The sequence below is a fragment of the Mobula hypostoma genome, chromosome 14, assembly GCF_963921235.1.
Source record: "Mobula hypostoma chromosome 14, sMobHyp1.1, whole genome shotgun sequence".
NCBI classification, from domain to species: domain Eukaryota; kingdom Metazoa; phylum Chordata; class Chondrichthyes; order Myliobatiformes; family Myliobatidae; genus Mobula; species Mobula hypostoma.
In genome coordinates, this window is record NC_086110.1 from 75,882,460 (window position 1) to 75,904,996 (window position 22,537).

A 22,537-nucleotide genomic window follows, 5' to 3' on the forward strand; every position below is an offset into this window, starting at 1 on the left:
CTGATGTAGTACAATTGATCTCAGAACAGTTGCAGGTCAAGAAGAGATCGCGGTCTCCTGTCCCTCCACCTAGAAATGTACCAGAAGGGCAACCCAGCTCATCCCACTCCCACACTCTTCCTCTAGCTCCTCCAAATCTCACTTTTCATGTACTTATCCAGCAACATTGTGAATGTGGAGTCCATCTTCCCCACATTTCCTGGCAACACATTTCAAACCATGAGTATTCCATATGTGGAAAAACCTGCCCTCATGACACCTTTTGTCCACTAGTACACGACTCCTGACTCTTCACCCCTCTACCAGGAAGAGAAGTTTCTTTGTTTCTGCCATCCAGACCTTTTATGATTTGAAATTCCTCTATGAGATCGTCTTGTGACCTCTTTTCATGGAGAACAATCCCAGCTTCTCCAGTCCAGCCACAGAATTAAACTCTCTAGCATAACTGCCCCTGTCATTCCTTCTACCAAAGTGCAATGTTTCACATTTCCTAGTGTTAAATTTCATCTGCCATCTACTTTCATCATTACGTTATATCTTTCACCATCATCATACCTCCAATTTCGTGTCACCAGCAAATTTTGAAATTGTGTCCTGCACACTCAAGTCAATAACATGAAAAGCATCTCTACTGTACCAGCTGCTGGGGAACTCCCCTGTATGTTTCCCAAATTTTCATTACTACTGCTTCTCATTAGGATATACAACAATACAGGCTCTTCAGCCCACAATGTTCTTCCGACCTTTTAACCTACTCCAAGATCAATCTAACCCTTTTCTCCTACATAGCCCTCCATTTATTTTATCATCCATGAGTTTATCCAAGAGTTTCTTAAATATGCCTTCTCTGTCTGCCTCCATGGTATTCCATCCATGCTATTTCAGACCCATTTATTCGAAGACCTTAAATCCTGATGAACCCATCAGGTGACTAATCATCAAATGCATTTTGCACATCACAATGACATTTCCCTCGCCTACTGCCTGTTACTTCATCAAAAACTATTCTGCTACAGATGAATTCTAACTAGTTGCATTACTGTCTGGTATAGAGGAGCCACAGCATAGGATCAGAAAAAGCTACAGAAAGCTACAGAACTGTAAAGCTACAAAGCTACAAACTCAGCCAGCTTCATCACAAGCACTAGACTCCTCAACACTGAGAACATCTTCAAAAGGCAAGGCTTCAAAGAGGCAGCATCTATCATTAAGGACCCCCATCAACCAGGTCATGCCCTCTTCTCACTGCTACCATCAAGGTGAGGAATAGGAAGTTTAGAGAGGATGTGAAAGGGGTATTTTTTCACACAACCTGGAACACACTGAGGAAGTGGTGGAGGCAGAGACTCTCATAACATTGAAGAACGTAGACAACACTTGAATCACCAAGACATAGAAGGTGACAGACAAAATATGGGTAAGTATGTTTAGTATCGAGGGATACAGTCACCATGAATGTAAGGGGGGTGAAAGGTCTGTTTCTGCCCCGCGTGACTCTATGACACTTCTCAGTAGTTAATGCATTCCTCAGCAAATGGACATCAATCAGAACATCAGACTCCTGGAATTTCAGTGTACCAAACCCAACAGCACGTAAAACAACTACGAAGGAATTCATAAACATGAGAATGTCTGCAGACGCTGGAAATCCAAAGCAACACACAGAATAGTGGAGGAACACAGGAGGTCAAGCAGCATCTATGGAAATGAATAAATGGTCGACGTATCGGGCCAAGACCCTTCTTCAGGACTCAGTCCTGAATTTGCATAGATACTGACTGAACCGAGTTCCTCCAGCTTTCCAATGTTCGATTTACAAAACCTCACTGTTACGAAAGACCTACATTAGTTCCCTGTTTTCGCTAACAGAAGGTGTTTTCACTGTTACGAAAAAAGGCAACACGCAAAAAAAAGCAGCGCGCGCCCTGAGCAGCCGCTCTCCCCCAGATTCGGAACGGCATTCTCGCCGGCATTGCTTAAAAACGTGCCTGTGAGCAGCCATTAGCAAGATGAGTTCTAAGGTATCGGAAAAGCCTGAAAGGGTGTTATACTTAACATAAAACTAGACATGATTAGGCGTTTCGATCATGGTGAACGAAGCAAGGACAAAGTGAGTTTGGCTTGTAAAGTTAACGAAGATGATGCTGAAGAGGTTTTGGCATCCCATGACCAAGAACTGATAGATGAAGAGCTGATGCAATTGGAAGAGGAAAGGATAACAATCGAAACCGAATGCAGTAGCGAACAGACCGAAAGTGAAGTCGCCCAGGAACTGAACGTGAAGCAACTGTGTGAGATTTTTGCTGCAATGATAAAGTACAACTTTAATTTTGAAAGGGTACGTCGATTTAGGGCATATTTGCAGGATGGTTTGAGTCCTTACAAAGAACTGTATGATATAAAAATGCGCGAGGCCATCAGTCAAGCAAGCCTTCAGCAGACAACGAACCTCGACCTTCAACATCGAGGCAGGCAGTCATAGGAGAAGATGACCTGCCTGACCTGATGGAAACAGACGACACCCAGTGTCCCACCACCCCAACCCCCGGGCCACGGACAGATACTGATCCGCGAAGAATGCAGCGGTAGCTGGGAGGCACCCAGCACATCTTTAATTTAAAAAAAGCTGAAATAAACAAGCTAATTAATTAGGTGCTGCCTGGCACGTAAATGTCGGTCCAGGTCAGAGGCGATTGCTGATTGCGTTGCCTCTAATCTGAGCTGACATTTATGTGTCGGGCGGCACCTAATTAATTAGCTTGTTTATTTCGGCTTTTTTCTTAAAGATGTGTTGAGTGCATCCCTGCTACCGCTGGACCCCTGCATGCTTCGCGGATCGGTATCAGTTCACTGCTTGGAGGGTGGGGGCCACTGCACCACCCCAACCTCCGACGACTCAGCCTAACACACCATCATCAGTGTGCTCGATGTCTTCCTGATTCCCGTGATACTACACTGTAGATACATTATTTCTACTTTATATAGGCTGTGTATTTTTAGGTGTTATTTGGTAGGATTTGGCAGCTTCATAGCTTAAAGGTTACTGGAGAGAGTGGTTCTGCCGATGGCGCTTGCTCCGTGTTTCTGCCAAGAGCGCTTGCGTGAGATTTTCGCTACGGAGAACAGTGCAGGCAATGATTGTGGAAAAGTATTTCTACTTTTTTATAGGCTGTGTTTTCATCATATCATTCCTGCTTTTACTATGTGTTACTGTTATTTTAGGTTTTATGTGTTATTTGCCATGATTCCGTAGGTTATTTTTGGGTCTACGAATGCTCATGAATTTTGCCCATATAAATAAATGGTAATTGCTTCTTCGCTTTACGACATTCCGGCTTACGAACCGTTTCATAGGAACACTCTACCTTCGGATGGGGGAGGAACCTGTATTGAATTGTGAAGGATAAGGGAAACACGTAGGGAAGTCATGGAAACTATGATGATTAAAGAAGAGGAAGTACTGGAGCATTTAAGGAATATAAAAGTGGATAAGTCTCTGGGTCCTGACAGGATAATCCCTAGGACCTTGAGGGAAGTTAGTGTAGAAATAGCAGGAGCTCTGACAGAAATATTTCAAATGTCATTAGAAACAGAGATGCTGCCGGAAGATTGGCGTATTGCTCATGTTGTTCCATTGTTTAAAAAGGGTTCTAAGAGTAAACCTAGCAATTATCGGCCTGTGAGTTTGATGTCGGTGGTGGGTAAGTTGATGGAAAGTATTCTTAGAGATGGTATATATAATTATCTGGATAGACAGGATCTGATTAGGAACAGTCAACAAGGGTTTGTGCGTGGAAGTTCATGTTTGACAAATCTTATTGAGTTTTTTGAAGAGGTTACAGGAAAGTTGACGAGGGTAAATTGGTGGATGTTGTCTATATGGACTTCAGTAAGGCCTTTGACAAGGTTCCACACGGAAGATTGGTTAGGAAGGTTCAATTGTTAGGTATTAATATTGAAGTAGTAAAACGGATTCAGCAGTGGCTGGATGGGAGACACTAGAGAGTGGTGGTGGATAACTGTTCATCAGATTACAGGCCGGTGACTAGTGGTGTTAGTTAGGGATCTGTACTGGTCCAATGTTGTTAGTCATATACATTAATGGTCTGGATGAAGGGGTGGTAAATTGGATGAGTAAGTATGCAGATGTTACTAAGATAGTGGAGTTGTGGATAATGAAGTAGGTTTTCAAAGCTTGCAGAGAGATTTAGGCCAGTTAGAAGAGTGGGCTGAAAGATGGCAGATGGAGTTTAATGCTGATAAATGTGAGGTGCTACATTTTGGTAGGACTAATCAAAATAGGACATATATGGTAAATGGTAGGGCATTGAAGAATGCAGTAGAACAGAGGGATCTAGGAATAATGGTGCATAGTTCCCTGAAGATGGGATCTCATGTGGATAGGGTGGTGAAGAAAGCCTTTGGTATGCTGGCCTTTATAAATCAGAGCATTGAGTACAGGAGTTGGGATGTAATGTTAAAATTGTACAAGGCATTGGTGAAGCCAAATTTGGAGTATTGTGTACAGTTCTGGTCACCAAATTATAGGAAAGATGTCAACAAAATAGAGAGAGTACAGAGAAGAGTTACAAGAATGTTACCTGGGTTTCATCACCTAAGTTACAGAGAAGGGTTGAACAAGTTGGGTCTTTTTATTCTTTGGAGTGTAGAAGGTTGGGGGGGGGGGACTTGATAGAGGTATTTAAAATTATGAGGGGGATAGATAGAGTTAACGTGGATAGGCTTTTTCCATTGAGAGTGGGGGAGATTCAAACAAGAGGATATGAGTTGAGAGTTAAAGGGTAAAAGTTTAGGGGTAACATGAGGGGGAACTTCTTTACTCAGAGAGTGGTAGCTGTGTGGAACAAGCTTCCAGCAGCAGTGGTTGAGGCAGGTTCGATGTTGTCGTTTAAAGTTAAATTGGACAGCTATATGGATAGGAAAGGAATGGAGGGTTATGGGCTGAGTGCAGGTCGGTGGGACTAGGTGAGAGTAAGAGTTCGGCACGGACTAGAAGGGCCAAGATGGCTTGTTTCCGTGCTGTAATTGTTATATGGTTATAAATTCAGTTCCACTCTCTCCCCTCTGTCAATACCATTCAAGACCCTGACTTTGAAAGCTTCACCCTCAGCCTCAGTACCAGGCCAGTGTAGACAGGAGACTTTTTTTTAAATAGCCTGATTGAAAACTAAAGAGCAACTGCAGTGTCCTTGTATGCAAATAAAAAAATAATGTGCAGGTATAATCTAGCAATTCTAGAAGCAAGCTGTATACTGGCCATTACTGCAAGAGGATCTGTGCACAACAATGAAGATGTTTTGCTCCAAGTTGATAGGACTCTGACAAGACAACATCCGGAGAAACTGTGTACCAGTCTAGTTTCTGTACATGAGAATATACCGTTGATTCCAGTTAATGGGACACATCAGGACCAGTTCATTTTGGCCCAATTAAGTGGCTGTCCCAATTAGCTGAAGTTTCATGAAAATGTATATAAAAAAACAAACTGCCATTTAAGTAAGAAACAAATTATGTATTTAAATGAAACACAAAACAAGTTAGAACACTGCCAATCCTACTACAGTACTATAAAAATGTATTAGTTCCTAATAATTATCGACAGAGGAAATCAGTGTTGCTGCCGTGTTCTTTTGATTGACTATAAATGAATGTCAGCACAGCCATCTAGTGTAGATAATGGATTGTCTTCATGCAATAAAAGTGGATGATCGCATCCTCAAAAACCTCATTTTCATTGTAACATTCAAAATGATTTGTTGATACCTTCAAATTCTTCGCAGTTCCTAACTTACTGAAGTAGTGAAATGGTTTCATTTTCAAGCCTAGTGCTCAAAACTGCAGTTAGCAAAAGATTTCTGAATTCTCTTATTGCTTATTTCTTGCCAACTATCAGTGACAGAAATCACTGCTTTTTGAACACATTCACTCACTATTAAGGCTTTTTAAAAACTGTTCGCTCTGAGCATGGTGCAGTGTCCAATGGCCTCAGAAGTGCACACCACTGACACTAGTTGGACACTGTTCAGAAACAGTCTCCTGTCCCAATTAAGTGCCACAGTGTCCCAAATAAACAAAGGAAACCCCAACTATTTTCTTGATTAGTTTTTCTACTTTACAATCTGTCGCGATTAACCGATGGCCCAATTAAATGGAATCCACTATTCTTGCAACAAAATGTAGGTTCACTAGGGTTGATTCCTGGAATGGAGGAATTGTTCAATGGGATTAAGCAGCCTGGGCCAGCACTATCAAGTTCAGAAGAATGAGAGATTATCTCACTGAAACATACAGCGCCCATATCCTCAGGTTGCTGTTTCTCCAGGATGGGATGTCAGTGGTCGTGGTCTCGGAATAAGAGGCAGACCACTTGTGTATGAGATCAGAAGAAATTTCTCCACCTGGAGATTAGGGAATCACTGGAACGCTTCTCCAAGGTGACAGTGGGAGGACACAAGAGGTACTGCAGATGCTGCACGTCCAGATCAATACACACAAATGTGCTGGAGGAGCTCAGCAAGTCAGGCTGCATCCATGGATGGGAATAAACGGTCGAAGTTTCAAGCTGAGAGCCTTCATCAGGACAGTGGGAGTATTAGTCACCAAGTACGCTCTCCACTGAGATGGATAGGTCTTTGGATATTCATGGGTTAGATTAGTGGAGTAAAAGAGTGCTGAGGTAAAAGACTGGTTATGACTTCAGTCAATCCAGAAAAGGCATTAAGGGCCAAATACTTCCTCTAGCACAGGAGTTTCCAACCTTCTGATGCCATGGAGCCTTACTATTAACCAAGGGGTCTATGGACCCCAGATTGGGAACCCATGTTCCAGCGCTTTCAAAATGTTCTTATTACCTCTTCTTTCTTTCAACAGCCAGAAGCTGAATACTTCTGGTAAGATCACATTGTCACGTGTGCATTGAATCATAAAGTGAAATCCATCATTTGCGTCAATGACCAACACATAGAAACATAGAAACATAGAAAATAGGTGCAGGAGTAGGCCATTCGGCCCTTCGAGCCAAGGACACAGTCCAAGGATGTGCTGGGGGCAGCCTGTAAGTGTCACCACATTTCCGGTGCCAACATGGCATGTCCAAAATTTACTAACCATAACCAGTACGCCTTTGGAATGTGGACGGCAACTGGAGCACCCAGAGAAAACCCACATAATCAGGGGGGAATGTACCAACTCCTTACAGGCAGGGACAGAAGTGAACCCATTTTGCTGGAGTTACCGCTAACTGATACACCACGTGATGGGCCATCATAAAGGACATCTGCTGCCATTATTGACCTCCTCCCTGGAGATACGTTCCAATAGCCTTCTGCTACCAACACTGAAGCGCTACACATTTCTTTGTGCATGGGTGCTGGATGGTAAGGCCAGCTTCATAGCCATTGTGCTGCCATCCTGAGACAACATTCCCATGGTGTTTTGAAAAGGAGATCCAGGATTTTGACCCAGTAATGGAGGAAAGGCTGAAAAATCACTGAGCTGTGGTATTCCTCCACTTATGCTGTCTGATGGGTTGAGCCTTTCCAACAGATCTTACTTAGGATAACTTCTCTCATCTCAACATTAAACTGTTCGCACAAACTATGGACTCATTTTCAAGGACTCTTCATCTCATTTTCTCAATATTTATTGCTTATTATTATTTTTGTCCTTTTGTATTTGCAGTTGTTGTCTTTTTCACATTGATTGTTTGTCCTGTTGGATGTGGGCTTTCATTGATTCTATTGTGTTTCATGTATTTACCACAAATGCCCACAAGAAAATGAATTTCAGGGTTGTATATGATGACGTGTGTACTTCAATAATAAATTTACTTTAATCTTTGAACAGCTGCCAAAGAATCCCATTTACTTTCTCCTTTAGGTGGTAGAGGCCACAAGGTAGGTTGGAACCGGTAAATTCAAAAGTACCCTTATGAAGGATATCAGCCAAACTAGATCCTGTTGACATCAGATATGGACAGGAGTTGGTAAGTGATCAAGATTGGTTTCAGAACTGTGAGATTTCAATCTATTGCAGCATATGAACTTTACCCAAGTCAAGGAAAGCCAAGTATAGATCTGGAAATCTTTTTGATCTGTACAGTCCAGCAAAACACCAACCAGTAGCTTCACAACCTTCAATTCAAGATTGCTTAATGTCATTTCCAGTAAGTAAGTGTAAAGGATACAAAATAATTGTTACTTCGGATCCAATGCAGCCCAAGAAAATTAGGCCAGAAAGCAATTATAGAGTTAGTCAAAGTTCTCACACCCAGAAACATGCATAATTCCATTCCAAGCTAAGCAGTGAATGGTGTCATTTATTTATTTATTTAGAGATACAGTGTAGGACAGGCCCTTCCAGCCCAATGAGCTGCACTGCCTAGCAACCCACCTACTCCACCCCCAGCCTAATCACAGGACAATTTACAAAGACCAATTAACCTACGAACCAGTATGTCTTTGTACTGTGGCCCAGAGGAAACCAACACGGTCACGGGGTGAGTGTACAAACTCCTTATAAACAGTGCCAGAATTGAACTCTGAACTCTGACACCCCTAGATGAATAGCGTCGCACCAACATACGTTTCTGTACATATGAATGAGTGTGTCAGAAAAGCCCATGATCACAGCCTTGAAAAATTAACAACTGCAGTACTGCAACACCAACATTTCATCTGTTTAAATGAGGCAACATGAAGAGAGTTTCCACTCGAATAACAGCAAAATAATTTCTCTCAAATTTGTAATAAAGTTTTTAAAATTAATATACAACTCATATTTAGAGAATGCTACAGCATTACAGCACAGTTATCAATCATTTCACTGATGGTGAAATGGGTTACATAGACAGGCATGCCTTTGTGCTTTCAGAACACCCCAGGCTGCTCTAGAACTGATGAAGTGGGGTCACTGTTGTATTGGTGAATGCACAGTCATCACCAATTTAGCCATTAACAAAATTTTTTTAAAAAGGCAAATCACTACATTTTAATTCTTGGGAAGTGTTATGGCAATGGAGGGATTCACATGGCCAAAGCATTGTGCAGCCCCCTGTAGTTGATCCCAGATCTTAACACACTCCCTTGAGTTCTCCAATCCACACAGATAATTTCCATATACTCTGAAAGAAATCTCACCCATAGGTTTAACTACAATTCAAACTTCAAAACTGCACCAAATGTATAACACTTTCAATGAATGGAAAAACCTTGTCTTTTCTATAGTAAGGCATCAGTATGTTACATTACCAGAGGTTAACTCCATCATTACAGCCTGACCTGCTGGGCACTTCACACAGCTCTGCAATTAGCAATACATTATATATCACCCTGCAACTGCCCCCATTAGCCCAACTGAGCTGGCCTCTGTCTCACAAACACAGCCTTATCTTGTTCATCTTTCACCATACCTTCTCTGCTGATTACAACTTCTTTTCTTTTCTAGCAAGGGGTTTTCAAACCAAAAGATTAAGTCTCTCTCTCATTATAAATGCTGCCTGATTAACAGTTTGTACCACTTTCAGTTAAGACTTTTAATGAAAGAAAAATACTTTTAATTGAAGAACCCTTACTTCTACAATGGAAAAAAATCAAAGTTCAAAATAAATTTATCATCAAAGTACATCTGTGTCACCATATACTCCTTGCGGGCATTCACAGTAAAAACAAATAAACACAATAGAATTGATGAAAAACCCCACACAAAAAAGACAAACATTGTATGCAAAAGAAACTACAAGCTCAAAATAATAATAGTAATGAATAAATAATATTGAGAACATAAGTTGTACTGTTGAGAATGAGTTGCAAGCCTATCCAGCTATGCCTTAAATATATTTAATGTGGTGGCCTCTACTGCTTCCCTGGGCAAAGAATTCAACAAATCCACTACTCTCTACAAAAAATATTTCCTCCTCATCTCCGTCCTAAATTGGCACCCTGAATCTTGAGGCTATGTCCCCTAATTCAAGTCTCGCTTACCTGCAATTTGATAGATTTCACAGGCTGCAGAGATCAGGGTTCGATGCAAGAATAGATGCCGAGGAAATGGGATCAGGTCAGAAGAGGTTTTACATTATTTTATCTCAAGTCCCATTGCTCTAGATTCAGCTAACGTCTGAATTTGTCTGTGTGTTGTTATGGGGAGATGCAGGGTATGGGATAACACACACAAAATGCTGGAGGAACTCAGCAGGCCAGGCAGCATCTATGGAAACGAGTACAGTCAATATTTTGGGCTGAAACCTTTCATCAGGACTGAAAAAAAAGAGATGAGGAGTCACAGTTAGAGGGTGGGGGGAGGGAGGAAGAAACACAAGGTGACAAGTGAAACCAGGAGAGGTGAAGTAAAGAGCTGGGAATTTGATTGGTGAAAGGGAAACAGGGCTGGAGACAATAGACAACAGACAATAGGTGAAGGAGTAGGCCATTCAGCCCTTCGAGCCAGCACTGCCATTCGCTGTGATCATGGCTGATCATCCACAATCAGTACCCCGTTCCTGCCTTCTCCCCACATCCCTTGACTCCACTATCATCAAGAGTTCTATCTAACTCTTTCTTGAAAGCATCCAGAGAATTGGCCTCCACTGCCTTCTGAGGCACAGCATTCCACAGATCCACAACTCTCTGGGTGAAAAAGTTTTTCCTCAACTCCGTTCTAAATGGCCTACCCCTTATTCCCAAATTGTGGCCTCGGTTCTGGACTCCCCCAACATCGGGAACATGTTTCCTGCCTCTAGCGTGTCCAATCCCTTAATAACCTTATATGTTTCAATCAGATCCCCTCTCATCCTTCTAAATTCCAGTGCATACAAGCCCAGTCGCTCCAACCTTTCAACATATGACAGTCCCTCTATCCCGGGAATTAACCTCGTGAACCTCTGCTGCACTCCCTCAATAGCAAGAATGTCCTTTCTCAAATCTGGAGACCAAAACTGTACACAATACTCCAGGGCTGGTCTCACCAGGGCCCTGTACAACTGCAGAAGGACCTCTTTGCTCCATCGTCTACCTGCTGAACCGTGTCTACGCCCACCTGGAAAAGCCAGCGAGCACTGTGAGGGTCATGTTTTTTGACTTCTCCAGTGCGTTCAACACCATCCGCCCTGCTCTGCTGGGGGAGAAGCTGACAGCGATGCAGGTGGATGCTTCCCTGGTATCATGGATTCTTGATTACCTGACTGGCAGACCACAGTACGTATGCTTGCAACACTGTGTGTCCGACAGAGTGATCAGCAGCACTGGGGCTCCACAGGGGACTGTCTTGTCTCCCTTTCTCTTCACCATTTACACCTCGGACTTCAACTACTGCACAGAGTCTTGTCATCTTCAGAAGTTTTCGGATGACTCTGCCATAGTTGGATGCATCAGCAAGGAAGATGAGGCTGAGTACAGGTCTACGGTAGGAAACTTTGTCACATGGTGTGAGCAGAATTATCTGCAGCTTAATATGAAAAAGACTAAGGAGCTGGTGGTAAACCTGAGGAGAGCTGAGGTACTGGTGACCCCTGTTTCCATCCAGGGGTCAGTGTGGACATGGTGGAGGATTACAAATACCTGGGGATACGAATTGACAATAAACTGGACTGGTCTAAGAACACTGAGGCTGTCTACAAGAAGGGTCAGAGCTGTCTCTATTTCCTGAGGAGACTGAGGTCCTTTAACATCTGCCGGACGATGCTGAGGATGTTCTACAAGTCTGTGGTGGCCAGTGCTATCATGTTTGCTGTTGTGTACTGGGACAGCAGACTGAGGGTAGCAGACACCAACAGAATCAACAAACTCATCCGTAAGGCCAGTGATGTTGTAGGGATGGAACTGGACTCTCTCACGGTGGTGTCTGTAAAGAAGATGCTGTCTAAGTTGCATGCCATCTTGGTCAATGTCTTCCATCCACTACATAATGTACTGGGTGGGCACAGGAGTACGCTCAGCCAGAGACTCATTCCTCCGAAATGCAGCACAGAGCGTCATAGGAAGTCATTCCTGCCTGTGGCCATCAAACTTTACAACTCCTCCCTTGGAGGGTCAGACACCCGGAGCCGATAGGCTGGTCCTGGATTTATTTCATAATTTACTGGCATAATTTACATATTATTATTTAACTATTTATGGTTCTATTACTATTTATTTTTTTGGTGCAACTGTAACGAAAACTAATTTCCCCCGGGATCAATAAAGTATGACTATGACTACTCAACTCCCCTTGTTATGAAGGCCAACATGCCATTAGCTTTCTTCACTGCCTGCTGTACCTGCGTGCTTACTTTCAGTGACTGAAAGGGGAATCTAATGGGAAGCCCATGGAAGAAAGAAAAGGGGGAGGAGCACCAGAGGTAGGTGAAGGGCAGGTAGGGAGATCAGGTGAGAGGGAAAGGGGGGTATTACAGGAAGTTGGATAAATTGATGTTCATGCCATCAGGTTGGAGGCTCCCCAGGTAGAATATAAGGTGTTGTCCCTCCAACCTGAATATAGCCTCATCGTGATAGTAGAGGTGGCCATGGATAGACACGTCAGAATAGGAATGGGAAGTGGAATTAAAATAGGTAGCCACTGGGAGATCCCGCTTTTACTGGCGGATGGAGTGTAGGTGCTCAATGAAGCGGTCTCCCAATCTATGTTGGGTCTCACCAATATATAGGAGGCCACACCAGGAGCACCAGATACAGTAGATGACCCCAACTGACTCATGGATGAAGTGTTGTCTCACCTGGAAGAAGTGTTTGGGATCCTGAATGGTAGGGAGGGAGGAGGTGCAGGGGCAGGTGTAGCACTTGCTCCACTTGCAAGGATAAGTGCCAGGAGGGAGATCAGAAGGGAGGGACGAATGGACAAGGGAGTCGTACAGGGAGCAATCCCTGTGGAAAGCAGAAAGTTTGGGGGGGGGGGATGTGCTTGTTGGTGGGATCCCGTTGGAGATGGTGGAAGTTATGGAGAATTATGTGCTGGACGCAGAGGCTGGTGGAGTGGTAGGTGAGAACAAGAGGAACCCTATCCCTGGTAGGGCAGCGGGAGAATGGAGTGTGAGCAGAAGTGAATGATATGGAAGAGATGAGGTTAAGGGCAGCATTGAAGATTGAGGAAGGGAAGACCCTTTTTTTGAAGGAGTAGAATATCTATGATTTGGAATAAAAAGCCTAATCCAGAGATGGAGGAATTGAGAGATGGGGATAGCATTTTTACAAGTAACAGGGTGAGTAGTAGTATAGTTCGGGTAGCTGTGAGAGTCAGTGGTTCAATTTTAGACATCAGTGGATAAGTTGTCTCCAGAGATAGTGGCAGAGACGATTGAGAAAGGGGAGGGAGGTGTCAGAAATGGACCAGGTAAATTTGAGGGCAGGATGGAAGTTGGAGGCAAAGCTATAGTCAACGAACTCCACGAGTGCGGGAAGCAGCACCAATGTAGTCGTCGATGTAGCTTAGGAAAAGTTGGAGACAGACACCAGTGTAAGTGTCTCCCCACCCTTCACCATTCCCCATTCCTTTTCCCCTCTCATTTTATCTCCTTACCTGTTCATCACCTCCCTCTTTCCCCCTTTTCGTTCTTCCATGGCCTTCTACCCTCTCCAATTGGATTCTCCCCTTCTCCAGCCTGTATCTCTTTCACCAATCAACTTCCCAGCTCTTTACTTCACCCCTCCCCTCCCAGTTTTACCTATCACATTGTGTTTCTTTCATCCCTTTCCCCATCTTCTAACTCTGACTCATTTCTTTTTTTCCCCAGTCCTGATGAAGGGCCTCAGCCCAAAGCGTTGCCTGTTTACTCTTTTCCATAGACGCTGCCTGGCTTGTTGAGTTCCTCCAGGATTTTGTGTGTGGTTACTTGGATTTCCAGCATCTACAGATTTTCTCTTGTTTGTCAGGGGATGGGGTGATCCATCAGAAGGGAAATCAAAGATCATACAGTATTAAAACAGGCCACTTAGCTCATCTAGTTCATGCCAAGCTGTTAGTCTGCCCAGCCGAACAAACTACACCTGGAGCATAGCCTCTCCCAACCTTCCATCTATTCAAACTTCTCTTAAATGTTGCAATGTAACCCACATCCACCACTTTCAATGTGTCTGTAGAGAACAAGCTCACGTTGAGACCACAATCTTCTCAGCACAGATCTATTAGATTTCTTACATAGAACAAAGAGCTGTAGAGCACAGTATAGGGAAAGCGGCCCATGATGTTGTGCCGACCTTTTCATTAACTCCAAGATCACCCCTTCTCTTCCCCCATGGCCCCCCATTTCTCTGATATCCATGAGCCTCATCTAAGAGTCTCTTCAACTGATATCCTCTTGTCATAATTATTTCCACCTTGTATCTGGATGCCCACTCGATCTATGCCTCTTATCATCTTATAAACCTCTATCAAGTCACCTCACATCCTCCTCCATCCCAAAGAAAAGAAGCCCAGCTCTTACATTAAATCATAAGGAATTCTGCAGATGCCAGAAATCCAGAGCAACACATACACAAATTGCTGGAAGAACTCAACAAGTCAGGCAGCATCTATGGAGTGGAATAAACAGTTGATGTTTCGGACAAAGACTGTTATCAGGACACGTCTCTCCATGGATGCAGCCTGACCTGCAGAGTCCTCCAGCATTCAGTATGCGTTGCTCTGGATTTCTAGCCTCTGCAGAATCTCATGTCTAACCTTTGGGGGCTGCACTGTGACCGGTATGAAGCACCTCTTTAGAATTAACATATTTGAATTTCTTTTAACATTACTTTTAAGTTTAAGAGGTATTTCTGCTAAAGGAATATCAGACTGAGATGACCATGGGGAATGTGAGTTCTTCATATTTACTCAATGCTTATAATCTGTAAGCACAGGAGATTCTACAGATGCTGGAAACCCAGAGTAATACATACAAAGTGCTGGAGGAGTTCAGCAGCTCAGGCAGCATCTACGGAGAGGAATAAAGAGTTACCTCCCAGTTTCTCACTTCATCTCCCCTCCCCCACCTAGCATCACCTATCACCTTCTAGCTTGTCCTCCTTTCCCTCCCCCCACCTTCTTATTCTTCCTTCCTTTCCAGTCCTGATTGTGTCTTGGCATGAAACACAGCCTGCTTATTTCCCTCCACAGGTGCTGCCTGACCTGCTGAGCTCCTCCAGTGTTGTGAGTGTGTGTGTGTGTGTGTGTGAGTGTGTGAGAGAGAGAGAGAGAGAGAGAGAGAGAGAGAGAGAGAGAGAGAGAGAGAGAGAGAGAGAGTGTGTGTGTGTGTGTGTGTGTGTGTGTGTGTGTGTGTGTGTGTGTGTGTGTGTGTGTGTTACTCTGGCTCTTGCATTATTAAATTTTAAACGCCAAATGCAATAAGGGCTAAATTAAGCTCCAGCAACGCTTGGCAATCTGCTGCCAGACTGCAAGTCCCTCGATACTGGGGAAGGGGGGGTAGAGAGGAAGGAAGAAAACATGGCCTTTTGCTTTGCGATGCTTTCCTTTGTGAGATGAGAACTTTGCTGGCATCATTGCCGTTTATTGTTTGGCCCTCCGTTGAGGAGGTTGAGAGTCAGCACGTTAAAATTAGATTAAGTTTAGCTTTATTTATCACATGAACATTGAAGCATACAGTGAAATGTGTCACTTGTTTCAAATCAAATCAGCAAGGATTGTGCTGGGCTGCCAGCAAGTGTCACCATGCTTCCGTTGCCTACGTTGCAGATAACAACTTACTAACCGTAACCCTAACCCATACAGCTTTGGAATGTGGGACGAAACCTATGCAATCATGGGGAGAACGTACAAACTCCTTACAGACAGCGGTGCGACACGTTGGTGTGTCCAGAGTCAAGAATATCAGCCAATCTGAGTAAGAATGATAAAGCTTCATCCCCAAATGACACAATGAATCAAACAGGTTTATATTGATCATTTTTGGCTTCAATTAGTGAGACACGCTTGAAAGTAAAGAAATCAAATTCAGATCAATGAGTCTCAGAGTAATACCACATGGAAATAGGCACTTCAGCCCAACTGGTGAATACTACCACAGCATCTCCCTGCTAGTCCTGGTTGGCTGTGCTTGATCCATAACCATCCAAGCCCCTCCCCTCCATGCACCTATTCATATGCCTGTTAAATACTGCAACTGACCACTTTCTCTGACAGCTCATTCCAGGTACTCACCACCCACACCTGCCCCCACCCCGTGTGAGGAAGTTACCTCTCAGGTCTCTTTTAAATCTCTCCCCTCTTATCTTGTATCTGTGCCCCAACCCTGGGGAAAAGACATATCCACATCAATTATAAGTTTATTAGCTTCTATGAGGTCACTCCTCATTGGCCTGCACTCCAAGGAGTAAAAATACAACCTGTTCAGGAAGTATCCTCATGAATCTCTTCTGCACCCTCTCCAACTTGCTAATTTCTTTCCTTTAACAAGATGACTAAAACTGTACATAATACTCCAAGCACAGGATTAGAAAAAGCTGCAGAGAGTTGTAAACTCAGCCAACTTCACCATGGGCTCCTGCCATTGAGGACACCTTCTCAAAAGGCAATGCCTCAAAAACGCAGCATCCATCATCAAGGATCCTCACCATCTGGGGTATTCCCTCTTCTCATTACTGCCATCAGCGTGAAGGTACAGGAGCATGAAGACATACTCTCAGTGTTTTAGGAAAGCTTCTTCCCCTTCGCCATCAGATTTCTGAATGGACAATGCACTCTCTTTTTGGCATAAATAAACTTGTGTATATTATTTCTATTTTTTTACTGTAATGTATCGTCAATTTTACATATTGCACTATATTGCCGCTACAAAACAACACATTTCACAACCTATACCAGCATTAATAAACCTGATTCTGATTCCAAGTGCAGCCTCACCAACAATTTACATAACTGTAACATAATACCCCAACTTCTAAGTCTAATGCTTTGACTAATGAAGACAAGCATGTTGAATGCCATCTTCATCACCTTATCTAATCACTGTCTGTGATCTGTGCACTTGTACACCCAAACGCCTCAGTTCCACAACACTCATCAGTGGCCTGCCATTTACTGTACAACCTACCCTGGATTGAATGGGCCCAATTATTCACTTTAGGAACATAGAAAACCTACAGCACAATACAAGCTCCTTAGCCCACAACACTGTGCCGAACACATACTTACTTTAGAAATTACCTAGGGTGCCCATAGCCTTCTATTTTTCTAAGCTCCATGTACCTATCCAGGAGTCTCTTAAAAGACCCCATTGTATCCGCCTCCAGCACCATCACCCCTTGTGTCAGTCTGCTCACTACGTTTTTAATAGAGCACCACAGTAGAGCAGCGGTCAGCATGACATGATTATAACTCAGGGCATCAGAGTTCAGAGTTAAATTCCGCCATCCTCTGTAAGTCTGTACGTTCTCCCTGTGAACTACGTGGGTTTCCTCCGGGTGCTTCAGTTTCCTCCCATATTCCAAACACGTACCAGTTACTAGGTTAATTGGTCATTGTAAACTGTCCTGTGATTAGGCTAGGATTAAATAGGTGGGTTGCTGGGCGGTGCAGCTAGTTGGGCCGTAAGGGCCTGTTCTACATTGTCTCTCTAAGTAAAAAGTAATCTTTCAAAAAAGCCAAATATCAGTTCCAGTTATTTGCAGACCACCAGATATGTTTCAAATGAGTCTGCATTTAAACTTAGTCAGATATAACCAAAATGTATTTTCAGTGACTTCTCCCCCCTCACATCACTGCCTCCAGTCCAGTAACATCTCAATTCTAGACAGAGCAACACACACAAGATGCTGGAAGAACTCAGCAGGCCAGGCAGCACCTATGGAAATGAATCAACTGTGAACGTTTTGGCCAAGACCCTTCATCGGAACTGGAAAGGGGAAGAAGCCAGAATGAGGTGGGGGGAGGGAAGGAGTATGAGCTGGCAAGGTGACAGGTGAGACCAGGTGAGGGGTGGGTTAGGAGAATGAAGAGAGGTGAAACCAGGTCAGTTCTAGAATTCCTTTCCTTGCTTTCCTAACTCTCCATGGCCTTTATCTCTCCCTTCTCACTGACTCCTGCTGCAACAAGACCAAACATCCAAAACTCTGGCAGTCTTCCCATTCCAGCCTCTTGTCCCATCCTGCCACAGGTAGGCAATCTTTCAGCCATCCAGGACCTCCCTAATACTCTGCACCTTTACTCTCCTCTCTAAAGATGCTCCTTCAAACTTACATTTTGACCAAGCATATATCTCATGTGGGCCAGTGCCAAGCTTTGTTTTGAAACACTCCTGTGAAATATCTTGAGACATTATGCACCAAAAAGGTGCTGTGTAAAGACAAAATGCTCTTAGAGTCCTAGAGTCCAGAAACACGTCTTTCAGTCAACATGCCTTAGCTGACCCATATGCCCACCGAACCTAGTTTCATTACCATCTAAACCTTTCACATCCATGTGCCTTTCCAATGATCTTTTAAATGTTGTTAACATACCTGACTCAACCGCTTCCTCTGGCAGCTCATTCCATGTTCTGACCACACTCTTAGTTAAAACGTTGCCCGTCAGATTCCTATTAAATCTCTCCCCTCATAAACTCATGTCCTCAGTATTATTTACTTACTTTTTATATACAGTTATTGCACATTTTGACTTCTTTTACAAATTCGTTATTTATCAGTCTGAGTAATTTTTCATTGATTCTATTATATTTGTTTCTTATACTGTGAATGCCTACAAGAAAGTGAATCTCAAAATAATATATCAAAGGCTCAAAGTCTCAAAGGTTCACTTATTCTCAAAATATGTAACCATATACAACTCTGAGATTCATTTTCTCCAGATAGCCACAAAACAAAAGAAAGTACATGAAAATTGTTCAGAGAGAAACATCAAACACACCCCCCGCACAAAAAGAACAGCATCCCAATCAGACCCCAAATCCTCCTCCCTCCACACAAAACGGAACAAGAACATCAACCCCCAGACGCTCTCTTGTTGCACAACAGAACGGGAAAAAAAAGGGTGAAAAACTCAGAATATAAAAACTAAGTCTGAGAAAGTCCACAGTCCATAAACACAAAAGTCTAATCCATAATGCATAACATCTTCTTTCGTCAACAAAGAGCGACACCACGTGAGCAGAGGCCTCCCCTCCTGCTACAGCAAGCTACACAGTGATAGGCCACTCAAACCCCTTCTCAGCAGCAGTCAATCGGCACTGAACTCTCACTCGCCTTCCACATTTGCCTCGATGTCTCAATCTTCCTTGATTCTTTTAGATAATAGCCTCCACCCCCTTCACCATTTCCTATCCCCTTTTCCCTCCCTCACCTTATCTCCTTGCCCGCCCATCGCATCTCTCGGGTGCTCCTCCCCCCTTTTTCATTCTTCCAAGGCCTTCTGGTTCTTTTACCAATCAACTTGCCAGCTCTCTACTTCATCCCACCCCCTCCAGGTTTCACCTATCTCCTGGTGTTTCTCTCTCCCCACCACCCCCCAACCTTTTAAATCTACTCCTCAGCTTTTTTTCTCTCCAGTCCTGCTGAAGGGTTTCAGCCCAAAACACTGACTGTACTTTTTTTTCCCTGTAGATGTTGCCTGGCCTGCTGAGTTCCTCCAACATTTTGTGTGTTAGTCCACACTACTGTTCCTTTTACTAAAATGTATTACTACATTTCCCAACAGATTTCCCAACACTGTATTCCATCTGCCACTTTTTGCTCATTCTTCCAATATGTCTAAATCCTGCTACAATCGCATTGTTTCCTCAGCACTACCTACCCCCTCCACTTATCTTCATATCATCCACAAACTTTGCCATAAAGCAATCAATTCCACTATCTAAATCATTGACAAACAATGTGAAGAGCAATACTGACCCATGAGGAGCACCAATGGTCACTGGCAGCCAACCAGAAAAGGCCCCTTCTATTCCCACTCACTGCTTCCTGCCTGTCAGCTATTCCTCTCTCCATGTCAGTATCTTTCCTGTAACGCCATAGGATTTTATCTTGTTAAGCAGCCTCATGTGTGGCACCTTATCAAACGCCTTCTGAAAATCTAAGTAAATGACATCCACTGCCTCTCCTTTGTCCACCCTGCTTATTACTTCCTCGAAGAACTAACAGATTTTTCAGGCAAGATTTCCCTTTACAGAAACCATGCTGACTTTGACTTATTTTATCATTAGTCTCCAAGTACCTCAAAACCTCATCCTTAATAATAGACACCAACACTTTCCCAACCACTGAGATTAGGCTAACTGGCCTATAATTTCCTTTTTTAGCCTTCCTCCCATCTTAAAGAGTGGAGTGACATTAATGATCATCCTGTCCGCCAGGACACGCCAGAATCAAGTGATTCTTGAAAGATCATGACCAATGTGTCCGTAATCTCTTCAGCAACCTCTCTCAGGACCCTGGGATGTAGTCCGTCTGGTCCTGGTGACATACCCACCTTAAGACCTTCAAGTTTGCCTACCACGTTTTCCTCTATTAAAGCAATGGTACTCACTCTGGCTCACTGCCACTCACAGACCTTTGGCACACTGCTAGTGTCTTCCACAGTGAAGACAAATGCAAAGTACCCATTAAGCTCATCTGCCATTTCTTTGTCCTCTATTACTACCTCACCAGCATCATTTTCCCTTGGTCCAGTATCAACTCTCACTTCCTTTTTACTCTTTATATAACTGAAAAAAAAATTTGGTATCCTGCTTTATATTATTGGCTAACTGCCCTCATCTTTTCCCTTGTTATGGCTTTTTTTTTGTTGGATTTTAAAAGCTTCGCAATCATCCAACTTCCCACTCACTTTTGCTACCTTAGATGCCATTTCCTTGGCTCTTATGCAGTTCTTAACTTCCTTTGTCAGCCACAGTTCTCCACCTCTACCACTTGAGAACTTCCTTTGTGGGACACATCTATCCTGCGCCTTGTGAACTATTCCCAGGAACTTCAGCCATTTCTGCTCTGCTATCATCCCCCCGCCAGTATACTCCTCCAAACCACCTGGGCAAGCTCCTGTCTCATGCCTCTGTAATTCCCTTTATTCCATTGCTATACAGATACACATGAGTACCAATGGCAAGAATTAAACCTGGGTCACCTGTACTGTAAAGCTTTATGATAACCACTACGCTACCGTGCCACATGGGGAATTGCTCCAGGACTATTATTCTACAGGCCATAACACTCAGGGACTTGGGCTATATTATTATTTTTATTTATCTTTTTTGTATCTGTATCATAATTATATAGATATACATGCTCTATGTGACTGTTGGTACAGTGTTTTGCCCTGGAAGAATGCTGTTTCATTTGTATGGTTGAATGTGTGATTTTTTTTGTGTGGGGGGGGCGGGGTTTGATGTTCTTGTTGCCATTTACACGATTTGTTTTCTGCATGGAGGGGGTTTGATGTTTTTTCTGTGAGCAGGTTTGATGTTTTTCTTTGTTTCATGGCTGTCTGTGGAGAAGGTGAATCTCAGTTTCATACTGCCTACATACTTTGACAATAAAGGTACTTTTGAATCCTTTGACAATTAAACTTTGACCTACACTAATCCCATTTACCAGCATTTGGTTCATAGTTGTCTCTGCCTTGATGATTCATTGCTTGTCTAGATGCTTCCTAAATGTTGAGAGTCTCTGGGCCATCATCTCTGAAGATTAAAGTTTTTTTTAAATGAAGAGCTTTATTAGTCACACGTACATTGAAACATACAGCAAAATGTGTCATTTGCATCAGCAACCATCACAGTATGAGGATGTGCTGGGCACCTCACAAACGTCACCATGTTTCCAGGCCAACACAGCATGTCTACAACTTACTAACCCTATCCTGTACTCTGGAATGTGGAAGGAAACTGGAGCGCTCAGAAGAAGCCCACATGGTCACAGGGAGAACGTACAATCTCTTTACAGACACTGATGGGAACTGAACCTCGATTGCTTGTATAGTAAAGTGTTACCCTAGCTACTACTCTACCATGCTCCCCTCTTAGACAGTTTTTCCAGTTTTCAATCACCTGGGTAAACAAGTTCTTCCTCCTATCATCTCTGCACCTTTTGCTCCTAACCTAAGCCTATGACCTCAAGGTAGATGTTAGCTGCTCTGCCCATAACCATATGGGCGCAGGAAACTGCAGAGTGTTGTGTACGCAGCTCAGCACATCACAGAGACCAGCCTCCATCTGTGCACTCTGTCAGCATTTCTCGCTGCCTCAATAAAGCAGCCAGTATAAGCAAAGACCCCACCAGCTTGGACATTCTTGCTTCTCCCTCCTCCTGTCGAACAGAGACAAAAGCCTGGAAGCACATACCACCAGGCTCCAGATGGTGGTAAAAGTCAAGGTTAGATCTACCAACCGTAGATCTTTTACACTTGCCCGAGGGAAAACCAGGATCTTGGCAAACAAGGATCTCAACCAAGCCACAGCATCTCTGAAAAAAATTTATTTTTTTAAGATTTAGAGATACAGCGTAGAACAGGCCCTTCCAGCACTTTGAGCTGCATCACCAGCAACCCACCGATTTAATCCTAACCAAATCACGGGACAATTTAGAATGACCAGTTAACCTAACAA

General features: G+C 43.4%; 1 protein-coding gene across 3 annotated transcripts in view; it reads right to left on the minus strand.

Moving 5' to 3' along the window:
- LOC134356359 (granule associated Rac and RHOG effector protein 1-like) overlaps positions 1 to 22,537 on the minus strand; it is a 249,049-nt gene that overhangs the window by 134,018 nt on the left and 92,494 nt on the right. The window lies entirely within an intron of this gene.